This window comes from Macaca fascicularis, chromosome 17 (assembly GCF_037993035.2).
Source record: "Macaca fascicularis isolate 582-1 chromosome 17, T2T-MFA8v1.1".
In the NCBI taxonomy this organism is placed as follows: domain Eukaryota; kingdom Metazoa; phylum Chordata; class Mammalia; order Primates; family Cercopithecidae; genus Macaca; species Macaca fascicularis.
The window spans coordinates 91,421,235-91,441,033 of record NC_088391.1 but is presented as its reverse complement, the minus strand read 5'-3'; the positions used below and the strand labels follow the sequence as shown (position 1 = coordinate 91,441,033).

Below are 19,799 nucleotides of genomic sequence, written 5' to 3'. Positions count from 1 at the left end.
CTTTGAGTTATAAACAATCCAGTTATACTCTTTAAGTTATATTTTATATAAATTTTAGAATTAGCTCATCAATTTCTACAAAAAAACCCTGGGATTTTCATTAAGATTATGTTGAATGTCTAACTCAATTTGGGGAGAATTAACATTTTAACTGAAAATGATCCATCAAAACATGGTATATCTCTCCATTTATTTAGATACTAAAATTCTCTCATCAGTGTTTGGAATTTTCAGTACACAGGTCTTGCATGTATTTCGTTCAGTGGCACCGTAAGTATTTCAGATTTTTTGGTGATACTATACATGATACTGGATTTTTAAATTTCAGGTTCCAGTTTTCCCCTGCTAGAATATATAAATATAATTGATTTTTGTTTATTGGCCTTATATCCTAAAACCTTGCTAACCTCATTAGTTCTAGCAATCTTTTGGTAGATTTTCTTAGGATTTTCGATGCTGACAGTTATGTTAACTGCAAAAAAGACAGTTTTCTTTCTTTCTGAAGTGTATGCCTTTTCTTTCTTTTCCGTCCTATGTTACCCTGGCTAGAACCTCCAGGATTTAGAAGTGGGAAGAGTGGACGTCCTTGCCTTGTACAATCTCAAGGGAAACTACTTGATTATTCACTATAAAGAGAAGGATGTTAGCTGTAGGTTTTTCAGAGACTTAGCCTTTTTAGTAGATCGAGGCTGTCCTCTTTGATTTCCACTTTGCTAAGAATTTTTATCTTGAATTTGCTGACTTTCGTCAAGTGCTTATCCTGTAATGAGATCATTATGTGGTTTTTCCATTTTAATCTGTTTCTATGGCAATTCATTGACTGATTTTTAAATATTAAACTACGCTGCATTCCTAGGATGAAACATTAGTAATGCTGTACTACCCTTTTTACATAGTGTTGAATTTTGTTAATATTTGTGCAAGACTCTTACATTTATGTTTATGATAGACAGTGGCCTGTAAATTTTTCTTTTCTCTTTTTTTACTTTTTGAGACAGGGTCTCTCTCTGTTGCCCAGGCTGGTCTTGAACTGCTGGTAAGCGATCCTCCTGCCTCTGTCTCCCAAAGTGCTTGGATTACAGGTGTGAGCTACCACACCCAGATTTTTTTCTTTTTTAAAAAAATCTGAGATGGGATCTCAGTCTGTCATGCAGGCTGGAGTACAATGGCATAATCACAGCTCACTGCAGCCTCAACCTCCTGGGCTCAGGTGATCCTCCCACCTCAGCCTCCCAAGTAGCTGGGACTGACTATAGGCATGCATCACAATTCCCACCTAATTTTTTGTATTTTTTTGTGGAGACAGGGTTTTGCCATGTTGCCCAGGCTGGTCTGAAACTCCTGGACTCAAGCAGTCCACCTGCTTTGGCCTCCCAAAATGCTGGGATTACAGGCATGAGTTACCATGCCTGGCCATAATTTTCTTTTCTACCAATGTCTTTGGTTTGGTATCAGATACTACTGGCTTCATAAAAGGAGTTGAGAAGTGCTCCTTCCTCCTTGATTTTCTGGAAATTTGTTTGGTATTATTGGAAAACGTTGGTATTGTTTCTTCCTTAAGTGTTCGATAGATTTCACCAATGAAGCCATCTGCCTTTGTGCAAGGGTTTTTAACTGTGAGTAAAAGCTTTTAAGTAGATACAGGGCTTTGCAGGTTATATACTTCTTCTTGAGTGAGCTTTGATACTTTAGACCTTTTGAGGAATTTTTCCATTTCAGTTAAGTTGAATTTATTGGTATAATGTTGTTCATTACATTCCCTTATTATCCTTTTAATGTTTGTTACATAGTGATGTTCCCTTCTTGATTTCTTATACTGATTATTTCTTTTCTCTCTCTCTCATTTACCTATAAAAGTAATAGAGCAGTACAATGATTCCCATATATCCATCACCCAGTTTCAGTAACTATCAAGCCTTTGCCACACATGCCTTATCAATTCCGTCTTTTCTTTGATATGCTGATGTATTTTAAAGTATGTTCCAGACATTATGATATTTCTCAAATGCTAGATACTTCCATATGCATCTCTAAAAAATAAGGATATTTTCTTACAGGACCACATGCCATTATCATACTTTAAAACATCAACCATGTTCCTTGGTAGACTCTTTTATTACCTAGATATACCTGTAAGATATTCCTAAGTGTCTCAGAAAAGTCATTGTGTAGGTTATATCTTCAAATCAGAATCCAAACAAGGTCTGTACATTTACCCATGGCAGTACCTTAAATCGTTAATGTAAGGGAAATCACCCTCACTTTTTCTAATGCAATAAACTGTCTTACAATCATTTCTCCCCTAAAATGCCTCACATTCTGGATCCGTCTGCTTCCAGTTGGTATCATTTAACTATTCTACGATAGGAGTTTCTTCAATCTGAGAGGACTAAATGATGACTTGGAACTTTCTGAACCCCTGAGAAATCCACTTGGCTTTCATCCCCTGGGGGAACATAAAGGAAGGGTGGGCAACTGTCCATTTCAAGACCTGGGAAATATCTGGTTTCTGTGTCCAGTTCAGGCCAGGCAACGTCCATGAAGCCTTTTTTCTCCATCACCTCTGAATTCCACTTAATTATGTGTAGTACTAATCATATGTAGTAATTATGTATCTTTGTTCATTGTGTTTCCTGTGTGTAACTCTTGCCCTTGAAAAATCCATCCTCTACTGTTACTCTGTGTTTTTAAGGCCCAGTGTACATTTTATGAAAGTATACCATAGATTAGAAGAGTGCAGGATTCCTGCGGACACACTGTGTACCTGCCCCTGGCACAGAGGTTTGTTTTGGCTGTTACTATTTTTTTTTTTTTGAGATGGAGTCTCGCTCTGTCACCCCCACTGGAGTGCAGTGGGGTAATCTCGGCTCACTGCAACCTCCGCCTCCTGGGTTCAAGTGATTCTTCTGCCTCAGCTTCCCGAGTAGCCGGGACTATAGGTGCACGCCACCACGCCCGGCTGATTTTTGTATTTTTAGTAGAGATGAGATTTCCCTTTATTGGCCAGCCTGGTCTTGAACTCCTGACCTCGTGATCTGCCTGGCTGGGCCTCCCAAAGTGTTGGGATTACGGCATGAGCCACCGCGCCCGGCCTGTTACTTCTTTACCTTCAGGTAAACTTGTCCTACAGTGTGTGCCCTTGTCTGGCTGCTCTCAATTGGTGCTGCTCATGGTGAATGCCATCGTATCGTGCCCCTATTCATTCTTGTTGCCATAGAGTATCCCAGGCATGCCACAGTTGACTGGCCCATTTGACTGTTGGTGGACGTTTCGGTTGTGTCTGGTTTGGGGATGTGACACCCAGTGCTGATCAGCACATTCCCATCCTTGCGATTTTGGTGAACCTGCGTTCACATTTTTGCTGTGCATCTGCCTGGGAGTGGAATTGCCGCTCCTTGGGGACACAGGCTCAGCTTTCCTAAAACTGCCACGCAGTCTTCCCGGGGGATTCACTGCACAATATTTTAAAACCCAGATCTTACCATGCACCTCCCAGGTTTAATACCCTCGAATGGCTCTCCTCACACAGAAGCTGAAATCTGGCTCCGTAAGATACCATGGAAGGCCCTTGGAGGCCCGGGCCCTGCCTCGCCCTGCCCGCTGGCATGATTACTGTTCCCCCAACAGCCCACCATCCCCTCTGCTCAGGTCCCCCCCACCCAGCCACCCGCCGCCTGGCCTGCCTGCTCCTGGGTATCCCCAGAGGCTCTGCTGCTTGCCTGGGTCACACTGTCCTGCAGGACACTCGACACCTGGTCCTGATGTGGGACTCATGGTCCCCACTGCAGAGCGCCCTCTCGTCAGCACTCGGCGTCTCTGCTGCCCACCAGGCTGCAGCTTTGTAAGAACAAGGACTGCTGCTTTTTCTGTCTTTGGATGCCTGGCCCGTCGTAGACGCTCAGTACCTCCTGAATGAATGGCCTGTCAGCCAGCCTGGACGTCCTGAGCACTGAGCAGATGATCTTAACAGAAACGTTAAGTGGCTGGCAGGCACTCCTTGCCTTAGGAAATCTTTACATCTAGCTTTGGTTTTTAAAGTTGGAAAGAAAAGGACTCAAAGCACAGCCCCTTGCACAGGAACAATAGGTGGGGATTGGTAACAAGGCTCATGACAGGTCACCGTCTTTACATCTCAGAATGTAGTGTTTGCTGGGAGAACCAGATAGAACTTCAGTCTTCTCTTCAACCAAGAACCTCCCCGTCTGTTTCTCCTGGTTGACCACAGAGTATGTTGGGGGATGGCGTGTGGATTTGGAATCAAGCCCTGGCTTAAATCCAGCCCATTCCATGTAACAGCTTTGCTGTGTCAGTTAAATAACTCGTCCGAGCCTCAGCTTCCCATGTGTGAGATGGGACAGTAACTCCTGACTTGTCACGGGGCTGTGGGAGGCCCAGTTTGTGAATTCCTCGTTTCCCCAGGAGAGAACAAAATCAGTTCCTGAAGAGCCCCTGACAGCCCCCATCCAGTGAATTTTCTTCTTCTCTCCTGAGGAAATGAGAAATTCATAGAGCAAGTTTCCACCAGGCTTTGTCTTCCCGAGAGATCTTGCCTGGACCACACTCAAAGCTTGCCCTGTGCACAGCTGGGAGAAGGGTCAAGGGCCCCTCAGGTGTGGGTAGCTATAGAGCCAGCATGGTCTGGAGGGAGCGTGCCCACAGGGAGCTACCCTGGCCAGGCAGCCCCTCCTTTCCTTCCTGGGTGCTAGGCCAGGGGAGGAGGTATAGCCTACCTCTCTGTACTGGTCTTGCTCCCTCTGAGAGACGGGGACCTGCTCCCTAAGGAATTGCCTTTAGATGGGGGCAGAGGGAAGGGAGAGAAATTCCTTAACCTGAAAATAAGTGAAACATTGTTATATTAAAACAACGCCAAGTTTGCATGAATTTTAAAGAAAAACTCTGAACATCCAAGGGATGGGAGCAGCTTCTTTGGGCAACTGCGCTCTGCTCCTCAGCCCTCCTCTGCCTGGGCACAGGTGCTCCCTGGACAGCACAGCCTGGAGGTCCTGGATTTTAGGGGACCCATTCAAAGGACCAGTAAAGAGTTGAACTTTTTTTTTTTTTTTTTTTTTTGAGACGGAGTCTCGCTCTGTCGCCCAGGCTGGAGTGCAGTGGCCGGATCTTAGCTCACTGCAAGCTCCGCCTCCCGGGTTCACGCCATCGGAATAGCTGGGACTACAGGCGCCTGCCACCTCGCCTGGCTAGTTTTTTTTGTTTTTTTTTTTTTTTTGTATTTTTTAGTAGAGACGGGGTTTCACCGTGTTAGCCAGGATGGTCTCGATCTCCTGACCTCGTGATCCACCCGTCTCGGCCTCCCAAAGTGCTGGGGTTACAGGCTTGAGCCACCGCGGCCGGCCAATAGAGTTGAACATTTTTAAGGTGCTGCTTAGCTATTTTGTGGTTACCGAAGCATGGACCGCTTGGAGAAATCCCGTTTTCCTTTTCTGGGAAGTTCCTGGGAGCCGAGTAAAGTCTGTTAGTACCAGTTCCAGCAGGTGGGAAGAGGCTAGTGGCCTCCTCACCTTGTCACGGGCACTGGTCCCTCCCTGAGGAGAAGGTTTTCTTGGCTTGGACAGCTTAGGGGCAGAGAGGAGAGCATCCTTGGTTTTATCCTCTCTGTTTATATATACATTATGGGTTTGTTGTTGTTGTTTTTTAATAAAGTAGTTTTGGATGAGAGAAATGACAACACTTTTATATACCCCTCCCAGAAAAGCCAAATGCCTCACATGTGTGAGCTGTTCGATTCGGAAAATGGCTGAGTAAACACGATTTCAACTTCATAAGTGAAAGAAAGAACACTGTAAATCTGGGGGGAAAACAACTCCATAATGAAAAACACAGCGGCTGTTCTACTGTTTCTGAAGCAAGTGGATTGGAGAGAGAGCCTCAGCTGGAGGAGCCCCGCTCTCCCTAATAACCACACGGCAGCAGCTGGGGCTTTGCACGTTTTCATGGCGCATTCCGCTGTCTCGGGAGTGGTCCGTGCGTGGGCATTTAAGTGTTTTTTCAAAAGCCAAGTATATACCCAAACGTGCTTTTAAATAATATCCAGGGTCCTGGGATCCACCCCTAACACTGGGGAGACCAAGGAGTTGTAAATCCAAAGACTGGCGTGTTTGGCTGCAGCCTGGCCTGGCTTTCATCAGCGGTTTCTGGCTATAATGGAGCTTTTAAAAGTGAGTTTTGTTTTTTTGTGTGTGTGTGAGGGTATAGTGTATAATCGGCTTGGATTTAATTCATTCAGCGCATCCAGTTTCTTCAGAAGGGCCAGTCCCTCCAGCTCAGTGCCTTTTTCTGGAAGTTTTGGCCTCAGAATTCAGGCTGCCGCCAGCACACAGTGGCCGGCCGTGCGTTTAGGACTCACAGGAGTGTGGCAGATGGGCCCACTCTGTGCAGGGGGTGTAGAAGCTCGCTCAGGGACAGCCCTGAATTGCCTCCCCCACTCCCTTCTTCCTTGTAGTTCAGTCTTCGCTCTCAGCCATTTTAATTGAATTTAACTTGGGGTAACTATACAAGCACTGAAAGGATTTGAATGCTTTGGGAACAAGATAATGCATACAAAAAACTTAATCAGGCTTAATTTTGAGTTCTATGCTTTTATCTTTAAAAATGTTTTTTTTCAAATGTGTGAAAATGGCATCGTGTGTGTGCGTCCACGTGTGTTGGAGACGAGGTCTCATATCTTTGGGTGCACTGATGTAAGCAATGGACTTTTCTAGAGTTGCTTTCCTTTCCTTTATCTGCCACCTCTGGCAACATGATCTCCAGGTAGTTAGCATCTTTTTGGAGGGTTTAAACTGGTTTTAATAATGTTCTTAGCGAAAGGTGATGCTGAAGCACGCCTGTTATTGCTACCAAAAGGAGTCCTGCCTTACAGAGCCCACTGGAGGCAGAGTCTGGCTGGGCCTGGACCCAGCTACCTGCCGCTGGCACAGCAGACCAGGTGGCTATGATATAACTTGTTGTCCAGTTTTCAGTGGCCAGTTGGGTTCCTTTTAGCTCCTGATTTCATGTTTCTGGGCAGTGGGATGTGGGGCCCTGGCTGGCAGTGCCAACCAGCAGCAAGCCCCAGGTGAGGATGGTACCGTGCTGGTTTGGACAGATGTGCAGGTAGGGCCACGTGGGTGGCTGTTTGCTTATTTATCGAGACCGAGTTTCACTCTTGTTGCCCAGGCTGGAGTGCAGTGGCGCAATTTCGGCTCACTGCAACCTCCGCCTCCCAGGTTCAAGTGATTCTCCTGCCTCAGCCTCCTGGAGTAGCTGGGATTACAGGCACCCACCACATCTGGCTAATTTTGTATTTTTAGTAGAGATGGGGCTTCACCATGTTAGGCTGGTCTCGAACTCCTGACCTCAGGTGATCCACCCGCCTCAGCCTCTCAAAGTGCCGGGATTACAGGCTCGAGCCCTTGCTCCCAGTTCTTGGGTGGTGGTTTCTAAGCTATGCTCAGGCTGCACGCATAGTGGAGGTGGCATTCCTAGGGATTTAAATTTGACATCTTGCAGTTGTATTTGGGTGGTTATCTTTGAAAGTATTCTCTGAAATACTTTGACTAATTTATGCTGATGCATCTATTCTGCTCCACGATGTTGGGTGGTGGCCTCCCTGGTCGGCTCTCCTGTGGACCCTGTGTCCCCTGGATGTCCCTGCAGTCTATCCCACCCTGTTGTGGCTTTGCCTTGCTTGGCCTGGGTCAGGCGGGCCTCTTCCTAGATGTTTGACAGGAGTGTGGCTTTGACCTCTGTTTATCAGCTCTCAGTTCTTAAATTTTTTTAATTTTAAATTTGAAGGGCACATGATAATTGTTCATGTTTATGGGGATCTCACTATTTTTGTACCTACTGTGTCCAGTCCCTCTCCAGGGACTTGATCTTCCCAAAGCAACCAGATGGCTAAGCTGCAAAATACAGGGTGCACTGGCCCAGGCCTTGCTAGGCCCCACCTGCATCTTTAATTTCTATTTCTTCACTCTGAAGTAGGTTTAACTTCTTATTCTTATATATTCTCATCCTTCTAGAATACTGTCAGCAAACCTAGAGAAGGAATGACTGTGACATTTTGTAGTTGTTTTATGCTTCTTCTAACTCAAAGTTGGATTCTCTACTTCTCACTTAAGAAGGCAAAGCAGTGATATAAAACTATGTTCATCAATACAACCTTAAGATGTTTCTGAAAAACAGAACACTAATGTATATTTTATTCCTGTTTCAAACTCAAAGTATTTCTAGCCCAAAGGTTCCAAATGAAAAGCAGCCATGCTCTAGAAAAATGAACAGCAGAAAGGCACAGGTGGCATTCCCAGGCCTCCCCTGCCTTCTGCCGGAGTTGAAACAATCCAGACCTTTGGGAGCACACAAGGTAGACAGAAAGTTGCCTGCCATCAGCCAGACCTGGGTGTCCTATTTAACAAGCGGAGAGCGGGCTGGGACAAGCCACAGATTCTTGGCTTTTCCCAGCTGCCCGGGGTTTTGCTGCCCCAGGCAGAATAAACATATTTTGAGCAACTGCCAGCGTGTGATTGCTGTACCATCTTCCAGCAGGCCTGGAAAAATACTCTAAAAGGCAAACCGTTTGCTGTGTTTCTTCATGGGAACTCACTGCTTAGTCAGCAGCTGGTGTGCATGGGACCCTGGGTGGGCAGAGAAAAGCCCTGGTCTCCACCCCAGTGCCCAGGCCTGCAGGGATTACAGCCACCTCATGCTTCCGGGCCTGCTCGACCTTGACCCTACTGCCAGAGGGCTTGTTCTTGTCTTGTTTTATTGACTGTCTCCAGAAAGCAAGTGAGTGTAAGGGAAGCCAGCACAAATCTGTAGAAATGCTTTGGACAGGCTTGGGTGCTTGTGGAAACCCTAAAGATGAGGAGCTTCAGCTTCTGATTTGGGGCTTTGAAGCCTGCTGAGCTCCGACAAGAACGCACACGAGTGACAGTAAGTGCAGACCAGGCCTGCACAGGGCCGGCCTGCCTCCTGTGAGCTCATTCAGTCTTGTTTTTAGGTCATCTTTTTTGAGGTATAATTTACATACAACAAACAAAATCCACAGATTAAGTGCATAGATAGGTCAATGATTTTGACAAATGTATCCCCCATGGAATCACTGCACAATCAGCATAAAGAACATTTCCATCTCCCCAGAGGGTCCTGTGTCCCTGGCAACGAGTACCCCACCCCCTCTGGTCTGGGTGCTGTCCCTGGAGGTGAGTTTTGCAGGTTCATTGTCTGGCTGTAATGGGGGCTGAAGCTCGCCTGGTGCCATCCTGCCTGTCCTCTCTGCACATCCCGCTTCTTGCCCTGCTCCCAGGCCTGGTCTGAGGGTCTGGAGACCTGGTTGTCTTGTGGGAAGGAAGAGGTGGCAGACCTAGCACCGAATCCAGGGCCTGTGAATGTGCCCCCAGGGCTGTGTTTGAACCTGTGGGGTTTGAGAGACAAGGAGAACCTGAAAGATTCCTAACAGCCCAGAGGCCCATGGTGCCTCTTTGGGAATCTGGGCTGAGCGGGATGACCCCTTGGCTTCCTGCAGTATTTATGAAGTGCCTACTGCATGCGCCGGGCCATGCCAGATGACATAGTGGGGTGAAAGGAAGAGAAGGCAAGACCTCGCCCTCGAGCTGTGGTTTAGAGGCGTGAGGATGGGCCATGTGACATCCTTGCTCGAAAAGCAAGAAAAGGCGCGGTCGAGGGACCTAGAAGAGGCAGTAGCCCTTTCCTCTGCTGACTTGCAGCTCAGCCTCTCAACTTGGCGTGGAGGGTTTTAGTTGTTAAAAGCTATACGTTATTTTATTACATACTCCATATTTATTTATTTATTCAGAGACAGGGTCTCACTCTGAGGCCCAAGCTGGGTGCAGTGGTGAGATGACTTACTGCAGTCTCGACTTCCTGGGCTCATGTGATCCTCCCACTTCAGCCTTCCAAAATGCTGGGATTACAGGTCTGAGCCATGGCACTCAGTGGCTGACAGACTGAGCCACGGCACCCAGTCTATTTCCTTATTACAGAATTCTCAGCACGGAGCTTTTCATTCATCTTTATATTGTGCAATATCAGTTTTAAGTTTCAGTGCATGTATTCAATGCATTTAACTCGTGAAATCACAGAAATGACAGTTTTCATAACTTACACATGCTTTTTTTTTTTTTTTTTTTTGAGACAGAGTCTCGCTCTTGTCGCCCAGGCTGGAGTGGAGTGGCGCTATCTTGGCTCACTGCAAGCTCTGCCTCCTGGGTTCCCGTCATTCTCCTGCCTCAGCCTCCCAAGTAGCTGGGACTACAGGTGCCCGCCACCACGCCCGGCTAATTTTGTATTTTTAGTAGAGACAGGGTTTCACCATGTTAGCCAGGATGGTCTCGATCTCCAATCCTCGTGATCTGCCTGCCTCGGCCTCCCAAAGTGCTGAGATTACAGGCGTGAGCCACCGTACCCATCTATTTAATTCTTATTTAAAAATTAACTGTTTTTCATCTCTTGAGGTGCACATATTCTACCAACACTGTCTGCCATTACCTACTGATAATGGAGGAAAGCGGAGGGGGAAAGGCACTCTGGGTGGCCTAGCAGGTTGCACTGGCTTTCTGTGTCATTTTCCAAGTATGTGGTTGGCTGACGTGCGGGTAGGAAGGGACATTATGGGACCTCTGGTGTCTGAATTCTCCGAACCCTTACTTCCTTCTGCAGGGGGAACAGGTTCTGCTTGCAGTGGGAAGGGCAGTGGCTCACCCAAGCCTCACCCTAATGCTGGAACCCCTACCCCCTGGGTCCACCATGATCCCACGCTCCTGGGCTCTTTCCTCACGGGAGTGCTGTGTTACCCAGCAGGCTTCGCTTCACTTACAAAATACAAAGACAAAATCGAGAATTTCAGGATAGTGGCAGCTTCTCAGTGTCAATTCCATGGCACATGCCAGGCAGGCAGCCCGGGGTGTGCTTAGTAAACCCTGAGGGCACCTTCTAGATTCAGGAGGCCACGGTGGATGTGACCAAAGCCTGGTATGAGGGGCAGCCCAGGCCACTGGCTGCCTGGGACCCTGGAGTGGCTGGGGGCAGTGAGGAGGGTACCCTCCTCCAGGGGCCCTGGGGGTCAGGGAGGAGGTGTGAAGGCTCTGCTACCCTTGCCTCGGTCGCCTTGTTTGTGAGTCACTTCCTCTCTGCCCCAGCTTCCCCATCTGCAAAATGGGGGAGAAGCTGGGAGTGCAGTGACCTCACCATGTGGTTTGGAGCACCAGATGGAGAATGTAAGTGAAGCATTTGGCATGGGGTGGGCATGGAGTCAGGGCTGTCCCTTGGGGGCAGCGTTGATCCCCCGTGAGGCACAGGTAGGTCCGGCAAGTGGAGCCAGGTTCCTGAGGCCGTCCCCGCAGGTTGAGGGCCCTATGTGATCAGGTTGACAGCATCTCTGGTGTCAGGCCGCTGGCTGCCTGCCCAGCATGTGTTCCTGGCTCTGGCTCCTGCTGCCGGCCTCTGCTGCACCTTCTGAGCGTCCCACCAGGAGGCAGCAGGGGCTGGCAGCACCTCCGGTCCTGCTGCCGCGCCTGGAATTTGGGGCCATGGCCCTGGCCGGTTTTCTATCCTGCCTGTTTGCATAGAGCTCATTACCTGGCCTGGCATCTTGGGATTTTCCAGCAATTCCTTTCCATACTTGAAGCAGACATGGGGATGCAGGGGACGGTCATGTCTGCATTGTTGGTCACTGAACATTTTAAAGGTGGCAACACAATTGCCTTTAAAGTGATGTGGCATGAAAAAATCGTTATTTATATTTGGCATGGCCAAAGAGTAAAACCTCAAGGGATGGTTGCTGAGGAGCGTTCAGGGGGCCTGGGGTGGCATCAGGGACCAAGTGTCTGTTTGCTTTCACAGACCCGTGAGTGTTCAGTGTCTTGAGCGAACTGGGGAGAGGAGACCCTGGCCTCTGATTACAAAGGCGCCAGCGTTTTACCGGGGCCTGTGCAGATAATGGGAGAAAGGTGTTTTGCCAGGGACTTTTCCGGGGTATGCAGTGGGGCTGGTGAGGGGTCTGCCTTAGCAGGAAGCCCTTGCCTTTGCTGTAAAGAAACCAGCAAGCGACAAAATGAAAGCATCAAAGAGCCAACAGGATGCGGCCCGAGCCCTCCCTGGCACGTCGCCCCGAGCCGCGCGGGGAAGAGTGACCTTAGGGACCGCCTCACGCGCACAGGCCAGACGCAGGTTCAAAGTTCAAGGCATTTTGTTTTTTCACCTGTTTCCTACAGTTCTAAGAAACTTCTGAAGAATTAATGTGTAACTATATCAGACACTCAGCGTTTTCTCCAGGGAAAATAATGTTACAATGCGGGGAGGGGAGGGGAAGTGGCTACTTGATGAGACACAAGAAGGTTTCCATAAAATAAGAAAAACCCTCTCTAGGGGAAACGTGCACAACATCGCATGTGCTTCTTACTCTGTTTCCACTATGTAGAGTGGCTGCGTTTGCTCAGGACTGGCGCAGTGTGTGGCTGCTGGTGGTCACAGAAGGACTAGGGCAGCAGTTGGTGTCCTTGAAACCAGGGTACAGCCGTGATCGCCATGCCCTTTGAGAGTCTGGTGGGCCCAGGATCTGCTGGGCCAATTTTGACACGAGATGTTGAATGACAAAAGCAAATTAAAGCTCTTTGCCAGGCCATCTTCTGGACCAGGAGTTTGAGATTCTGAAACTGCTTCTCCCTGGCCAGTGGCAGAGCCCCTCTGGCAGGGGCCTGAGCTTCATGCTACCCAAGTCCAAATCATTTTACTTTTTTCTAACAAAGTCTTAACTTGCCAAAGGGCAGTATGCATTGTTAGTGGCTTGATTTATCATGTGGAGAAAACAGATGCTTTGACATGATGACGTACAGATTTTACTAACATTTCCTCCTGTCATGAAATTTTCATATATATTGAGAGGAATATTTTCTTGAGGCATCTTTTTATAAAGGTGGTTTTTATGTTAGAAGCTGGTATTGGCCGGGCGTGGTGGCTCACGCCTGTAATCCCAGCACTTTGGGAGGCTGAAGTGGGTGGATCACAAGGTCAAGAGTTCGAGACCAGCCTGGCCAATATGGTGAAACCCTGTCTCTACTAAAAATACAAAAATTAGCCAGGCGTGGTGGCGGGCATCTATAGTTCCAGCTACTCAGGAGGCTGAGGCAGGAGAATCGCTTGAACCCAGGAGGCAGAGCTTGCAGTGAGCCGAGATCACACCACTGCACTCCAGCCTGGGCGAGAGAACGAGACTCCGTCTCAAAAAGAAGCCGGTGTCTATTTAAGATCCTTTTGTAAATTAATTTAAGAAGAGTTAAACACTAGCCCTTTCCTTGTTCGGTTCACCTGGTCTGCATATGCATGCTTTTAAATGTGTACCAGGCATATGAGGTGGTTGTGATTTGTAAACTATCATCATAAACTCTTAAGTCCTGCCTTTTACACTCTTACCACCAGGTGGCTAAGAAAAAAAAAGCAAGCAAGAAAAAAAATTTAACAGTTATGCAAAGGAGTCGTAATCACTTTCAAGTTCCACTTTAGTGGTGAAATATGAAACTATAGATGGACTGCATTTCAAGGAGAACTGTTGAATAAGTGACAGGCATTTCAGGCAGCGCCCAGCCAGATGGATAGCTCATGAGTATTCCTATTTTCTCAAATATTGGCAATGGGAAACCAGATTTCGCTGAACTAAAGCTTTTGGAGACTCTCTGAGCTTGTTCCACCTCCGTGCTGTCCCCTGGATGTCACGATTGTCCGGGCCAGTTAGGTTTGGGACACAGGTTCAGCTTTGGCATCTTGGATTTCCAGAATGGAAGATGCTTGAATCCTGACCATAGCAGCAGGCCGCCCTTATCCTTAACACATCAGCATCAGGGAATGACATCTGCAGAGATGTTCAGTGCCCTCAGAATTGGCTGTAGGAACCCCCAAAGTAAAATTCTCCAAACTGACGTTAATGTCTCATGCATGTCTTTCTTTGATTCTATGTATTAACGGTAAGATGCTATAAGGAAATCCATGCACGAGGGATGATGGTGTGGCAGGCTGAAACACACTTTTTAGATTTACTTTTGTGGACTGGATCTGTTAGAGTAAGGCCAGCATCCTAGGGCACAAACCGTGCTCTCCCCGACATTTCCACAGCGTCATGAAGGATGACTTTGTCCCATGAAACAAACCCCACCGTCTCCTTGCTGGTGGGTCAGCGGCTGCTCTGCCTGTCCTGTGCACCCTGGGTCGCTCTTCAGTTCTCTAACTTAATAACTTGGACCGGCAGCCTCTTGGTTGTACACCATTTTATTCTTCATTCGCTTTTCTGATTCAAAGTGAACCTGAGTGCCTTAATCCTCTAAGGGGAATTAATTGCTTGTTTCAGTGCTTAACTCTGATCCTGGCTCAGTCCCCATGGGGACAAGTTTCTTCCTGTTAGGATCTGTGTGTGTTGTTCTAAACACAATCAGAAAGGCAATGAAGTTTTTCTTATGACAGAAGCCAGAAATGCAGGCTATTTTCTTTTCTGTTGCATAAGTAGTGTTCTCTAACTTTATATTATGAAGGATACTATTGAACTCAATATATAAAATGTAGAAAATTTTAATTGGTCATTCTAGCAGGCTGGATTACTTCCTAGAAATGAAGGTTAACTTTTATTGCCTGGTTTTCTTTTACAGAAATAAGCTATTTATCTTTTGCAGAAAACAGTTACTGAACTGATTTTCCAGAGTTGGAATTAACCTTCTATGGCCTAATCACCATCATTTCTATGTAATGTCACCCGCCCAAGCATTTTTCTTGGTTTTGGAAAATCATTAAGGCCACAACCACTACTCAATATGCCTGATGCCTCTCCCACTTATAGTGTGTTCATTTCTATTTTTTATGGGGCTTCATTGAGAAGACTATAGCTAGTAGATATCTCTAGATGATCTTGATAAAGGATGGAGTTAGGTGGAGACCTGAGGAGGGAGCAGGATAAGGAAGGGCCAAGGGGAAAGGAATCCACATTCATCAGGTGCTCGTGCCCTCCCGGCACAGTCGGCAGTCAGTGGAGGGTAACTCTTTGGGGTAAATAGGAGGAAACGGAAGCTCAGGGACTTGAAATCACTTCCCCAAAGTCCCAAAGTGCTCAGGGGTGCAGGCAGGAATTCAAGTCAGGCCTGTTGTGGCACAGTGGATTGTTTGATACTTGCCATGTACTGTGTCCCTAAATGCCCGTCTACAGAATTCTGAGGTTGCCTTTCCTGATGCTGGCCCTGCAAGGGCTGGGCTCACACTGTGTCTGATGCAACAGGGCTGACTTGGGGGCAATTATTTCACATTAAAGTAGACACCAAGAGAAATATTTGTTTTAATCTAGAAAAACCCGGATGGCTTGCCTACAGCCGTTTCTAACCATTACTCATTAAACCAAGCCCTTACATTTTATCTAAGACTGTGACTCCTAACCCTGTGCCATGGGGGAAAAAAAAAATTAGCATGGTGAGAGGGGGCAGGGTTGAAGACACAGTAACATGTGGCTCTCAGAAGGTGGCATCCCCTTCTGCAGTGGTAGTGTCACCTCTCCCAGCCTGGCCCAGGGGCCTGGTGCACCCAAAGAGCAGCCCGACATCCTCCCAGCCAGAATGAATCACAGGCATGTTCTGCTGTGGTTCTGAGAGGCATCTGGCCAGTGTCATAGACTTTTCATGTGTCCTGTTGGTTGTGATCCTCACAGCAGCCCTTGGAGATGGGCTGAATATGAGACAAGAAACAAGAGTACAAGGAGATGAGAAGCTCAAAAAACAACAAACAAAACCCGAAGCTAACAGAAGGAAAGAAACAGTAATGATTAGAGCAGAGATAAACAAGAGAGAGAATTTTAAACAACAGAGAAAATCAATTAAACTAAGAGTTGGCTGTTTGAAAAGACTAACAAAATTGACAGACCTTCAACTTAAATAAAAAGAGAGAAAAAAGCTAAATAACTAAAACCAGAAACGGGCGAGAAAACATTGTGTCCTACAGAACAACACAGCTTGCAGAAATAAAAAGACCAAGAGAATATTATGGACAAGTATGCCAACAAATTGTCTAACCTAGATGAAATGGACAAATTCCTAGAAAGACACAACCTACCAAGACTCAACAGACCTACAACTAGTAAAGAGACTGAAGCAGCAGTCAAAAATTTCCCCAAAAAGAAAAGCCCAGGACCAGATGGCTTCCCTGGTATATTCTACCAAACATTTACAGAATTCACACCAGTCCTCCTGAAACTCCTCTAAAGAATGAAAAAGAAGGAACATTTCAGTGTTGAGCATTAACCTGATACTAAGGCCAAAGACACTCCAAGAAAGAAAACTACAGACTAATATTCTTGATGAAGACTGATGCCAAAATCCTAAACAACACACTAGCAGAGTTCAACAACACATTGAAAGGATTATATGCAAAGGCCAAGTGGGATTTATTCCTGGAATGCAAGGATGTTTCAATATAAGAAAATCAGTCAGTGTAATACACCACATTAACAGCATGAAGGAAAACACACAGTCACTTCAACTGATACAGAAAAAGCATTTGACAAGATTCAACACAACTTCATGATTAAAACCACTCAACAAAGGAACAGAAGGAAATTACCTCAACCTCATAAAGGCAGTATATGAAAAGCCCACAGCTAACATGATACTCAGTGATGCCAGAATGAAAGCTTTTCTTCTAAGATCAGGAACAAGAAAAGGATGCTGCTTTCATCACTTCTATTGAACATAGTCCTGGGAGTCCTAGCTGGAGCAATCAGGCAAGAAAAAGAAATTTAAAAGGCATCCAAATCAGAGGTAAGAAGTAAAATTAACTCCGTTTGTAAACAATATGGTCCTGTATAGAAAACGTAAAAATTCCACCTTAGAACTTTTAGAACTAATAAGCAAATTCAGCAAAGTTGCAGGAGACAAAATTCATACAAATAATTATTGCATTTTTATATACTTAATAAGCAATCTGAAAAGACAAACTATTCCATTTACAATAGCATCAAAAAGAATAAAATACTTAGAAATAAACTTAACCAAGCAGGCAAGATGTGTGCACTGAAAAGTACAACACATTTCTGAAAGCAATTAAGGAGGACACATAGAAATGGAAAGACATCCCATATTCATGGATTGGAAGACAATATTGTTAAGATATCAATACTACCTAAAGTGATCTACAGATTAATGTAATCCTTTAATGCAAAAAGAGGAAAACCCAATCCAAAAATTTATATGCAAATATCAAAGGACCTTAAATAGACAGTGTGGTCTTGAAAAGAACAGTGTTGAAGGTCTCATACTTCCTGACTTCAAAACTTACCGTAAAGTTCCAGTAATCAAAATAGCATGGAACAGGAATTCCTCCTCATCTGTGGTTTTGCTTTCCATGGTTATTGTTTAATGGGTACAAAGTTTCAGTTTCGCAAGATGAAAAGGTGCTGGAGACCTTTTTCACAACTCAAATATACTTAACATTACTGAACTGAACACTTAAAATAGTTATGATAAATTTTATGTGTATTTTATCACAATTTTTAAAACTCCACAAATTAAAAAAGAGGAAATAGAAGGATTTGGTTTAGCAGGTAAAATTTAAAACAAGTAGGGAACAAAAGCATAGGGAAGTGTAGGGTCCTTTGCAAACCATCTCTGCCATTGCAGAGCCTGAGTTCTACACCATACTTGACAGGGTCACCTCCCCTGGGCCTCGGGGTCAGTGCAAGTGACAGAGCCAGAAAGGCTCTTGGAGTCCAGCAGGCCCAGGTTCAGTTCCTGCTGCGGCCTCTCACCAGCTCCAGGCCAGAGCCCTCATCTTAGTTTCTTCATCTGTTAAATGAAGATAATACCACCTACTTTATAGAGTTGAGAGCATTAAATAAACTGAGATGACACAAGCTACTTAGTGCGGGACCCAGTACAACCAGGTAACCTCGGCCGTGCAGTAAGCAAGGTCCCAGAAGTCCTTGCTGGGAATTAGCCCTCTTCAGAAACACCATCCTCCAAGACACTCTTCTACCTCTCTCCTAAGCCTGCTTGTCCACTCTTGGATGAAATATTTTTCTTCCTTTGCAGTTGAATCCCTGGAATAGTGAAAACAGTGGCCATTGCGTGTCAAGCACCTGCTCTGTCCTAGCATCTTACAACTCTATTCTGAAGTCAGTGCTGCTTCCATAGGACTGTTCTCACTTCTTTCCATTTTGCAAGTTCTGAGCCTGGCGGCAGTCTCCCTGCCTGAGTGGATGGTGCTGCCCCCTCTTACTGAGGGAGCGGTTTCCGAGGGAGAGCGCCTGTGCTGTGCAGCTGCCTCCCACAAGGCGCCCTTTGACAAGTCTGTCTCCTGTCTCCCCTCAATGACACCGTGGCTTCATGGAGTCTCACTGCACGCCCAGCGCTTAGCACAGGGCGTCCCCGCACGGCTGCGTTGTTCCCTGCATGGCTGCATTAGGCTTTCCTTTTCCTGCGAGTGCTGCCTCGTCTTTCCTTCCTCTCGTCTCAGCAGCAGGAAGAGCAAGTCCTTTCTCTGCCTCCCCGCTGCCTGGCTCCTTCAGCTATCACCAGCCATCCGCCCTACCCAGCCCTCACTCTGGTGCCACAATTGCTACTTTCCTGCCTTCTTCACGGGGACCTGACATACCCTTGAGTCTCCTATACCTGAAGGAAACCTCCTCGCCATCCTTCTAAGCAAGCAGTTTCTGTCTTGTCACTTCCTTTTGTTTTTTTTGTTTTGTTTTGTTTATTTGAGACGGAGTCTCGCTCTGTCACCCAGGCTGGAGTGCAGTGGCGCGATCTGGGCTCACTGCAAGCTCCACCTCCCGGGTTCACGCCATTCTCCTGCCTCAGCCTCCCGAGTCGCTGGGACTACAGGCGCCCACCACCCCGCCCGGCTAATTTTTTTGTATTTTTGGTAGAGACGGGGTTTCACGGTGTTAGCCAGGATGGTCTTGATCTTCTGACCTCGTGATCCACCCGTCTTGGCCTCCCAAAGTGCTGGGATTACAGGCGTGAGCCACCGCGCCCGGCCTGTCTTGTCACTTCCTTTCCGGCTCACGTCAAGTCTTCCAAAGAGGAAGGGGCTAGGCTGGCAGTACAGCAAGAGAGAAGACAGGGAGGACAGGCTCTGTGTCCAGCTTCTTCCTAAATGCTACCCAAACGACCCACAAGGACAGCGGAGGAAAGCCGGTGACATGCTTCTGGAAGATGGAAAACAGAAGTGAGTGACAGCTGACTTAGCCTGGAGACACGCAAAACTTAAGCTCCTGCACAGTGAGAGGCTGACAAGCAGTCAGCTGAGCAGTGTCTGCAACGCTGGAGGAGTCCAGAACCGAACCGCAGGCCACAGAGGCAAGGACAGGCCAAGACAGGGAAAGGCTGGGAGTGTGCACAAGGTGCAGGAGACGCCACTGCCTCCCCTCACACCCGGCAGAGGACGGTGGGTTCCTTTCTGGAGAGCTTGACAAGAACACCTCCATGCTGGGGACATGGGCCTCGCTGAGTGGTGGTGAGGTGGCACCCTGAAAACGAGCATTGAGGGAAAGCCTGCAGAGCTCCCAGCGCCTCTCCCCAGAGCCCCGTGTGAGGCCTGCCACTTTACAGAGCTCAGCCTCACTTCCAAAGAGTGGCTCAGCTTTTCCAGCCAAGATCATATGTGAAGAAAATCTCTTGAAACACAGACACCAAAACAGAGGAAAGAGGGAGTTGGGAGAAATGGAGGCAGTGAAGGGAAGGAAGAAAACGTAAAAAAAAAAAAAAAAAAAAAAAAAGTATTGAGCCTGTGAATGAACAAGAAGTTGAAAAATATATATATAT

General features: G+C 46.8%; 1 protein-coding gene and 1 long non-coding RNA gene across 12 annotated transcripts in view; one reads left to right on the top strand and one right to left on the bottom strand.

Moving 5' to 3' along the window:
- The window catches only part of GGACT (gamma-glutamylamine cyclotransferase), a 57,601-nt gene that overhangs the window by 31,574 nt on the left and 6,228 nt on the right, over window positions 1-19,799 (top strand). For 2 of the 10 annotated variants that reach the window (XM_074021340.1, XM_074021344.1), the window contains exon 1: window positions 970-1,036. The exons of 7 other annotated variants lie outside the window; for them this stretch is intronic. The gene's annotated coding sequence lies outside the window, so the exon portion shown is untranslated. Of the gene's footprint in view, window positions 1-969; window positions 1,617-19,799 lie in introns of those variants that run through there. One more of the 10 variants, XM_074021339.1, reaches the window with a different exon arrangement.
- The window catches only part of LOC141408903 (uncharacterized), a 28,574-nt gene that overhangs the window by 5,949 nt on the left and 2,826 nt on the right, over window positions 1-19,799 (bottom strand). Inside the window, exon 3 of one of the 2 annotated variants that reach the window (XR_012426486.1) lies at window positions 17,490-18,073. The exons of the other annotated variant lie outside the window; for it this stretch is intronic. This is a non-coding gene — a long non-coding RNA (uncharacterized lncRNA). Of the gene's footprint in view, window positions 1-17,489; window positions 18,074-19,799 lie in introns of those variants that run through there. 2 annotated transcript variants of the gene reach the window in all.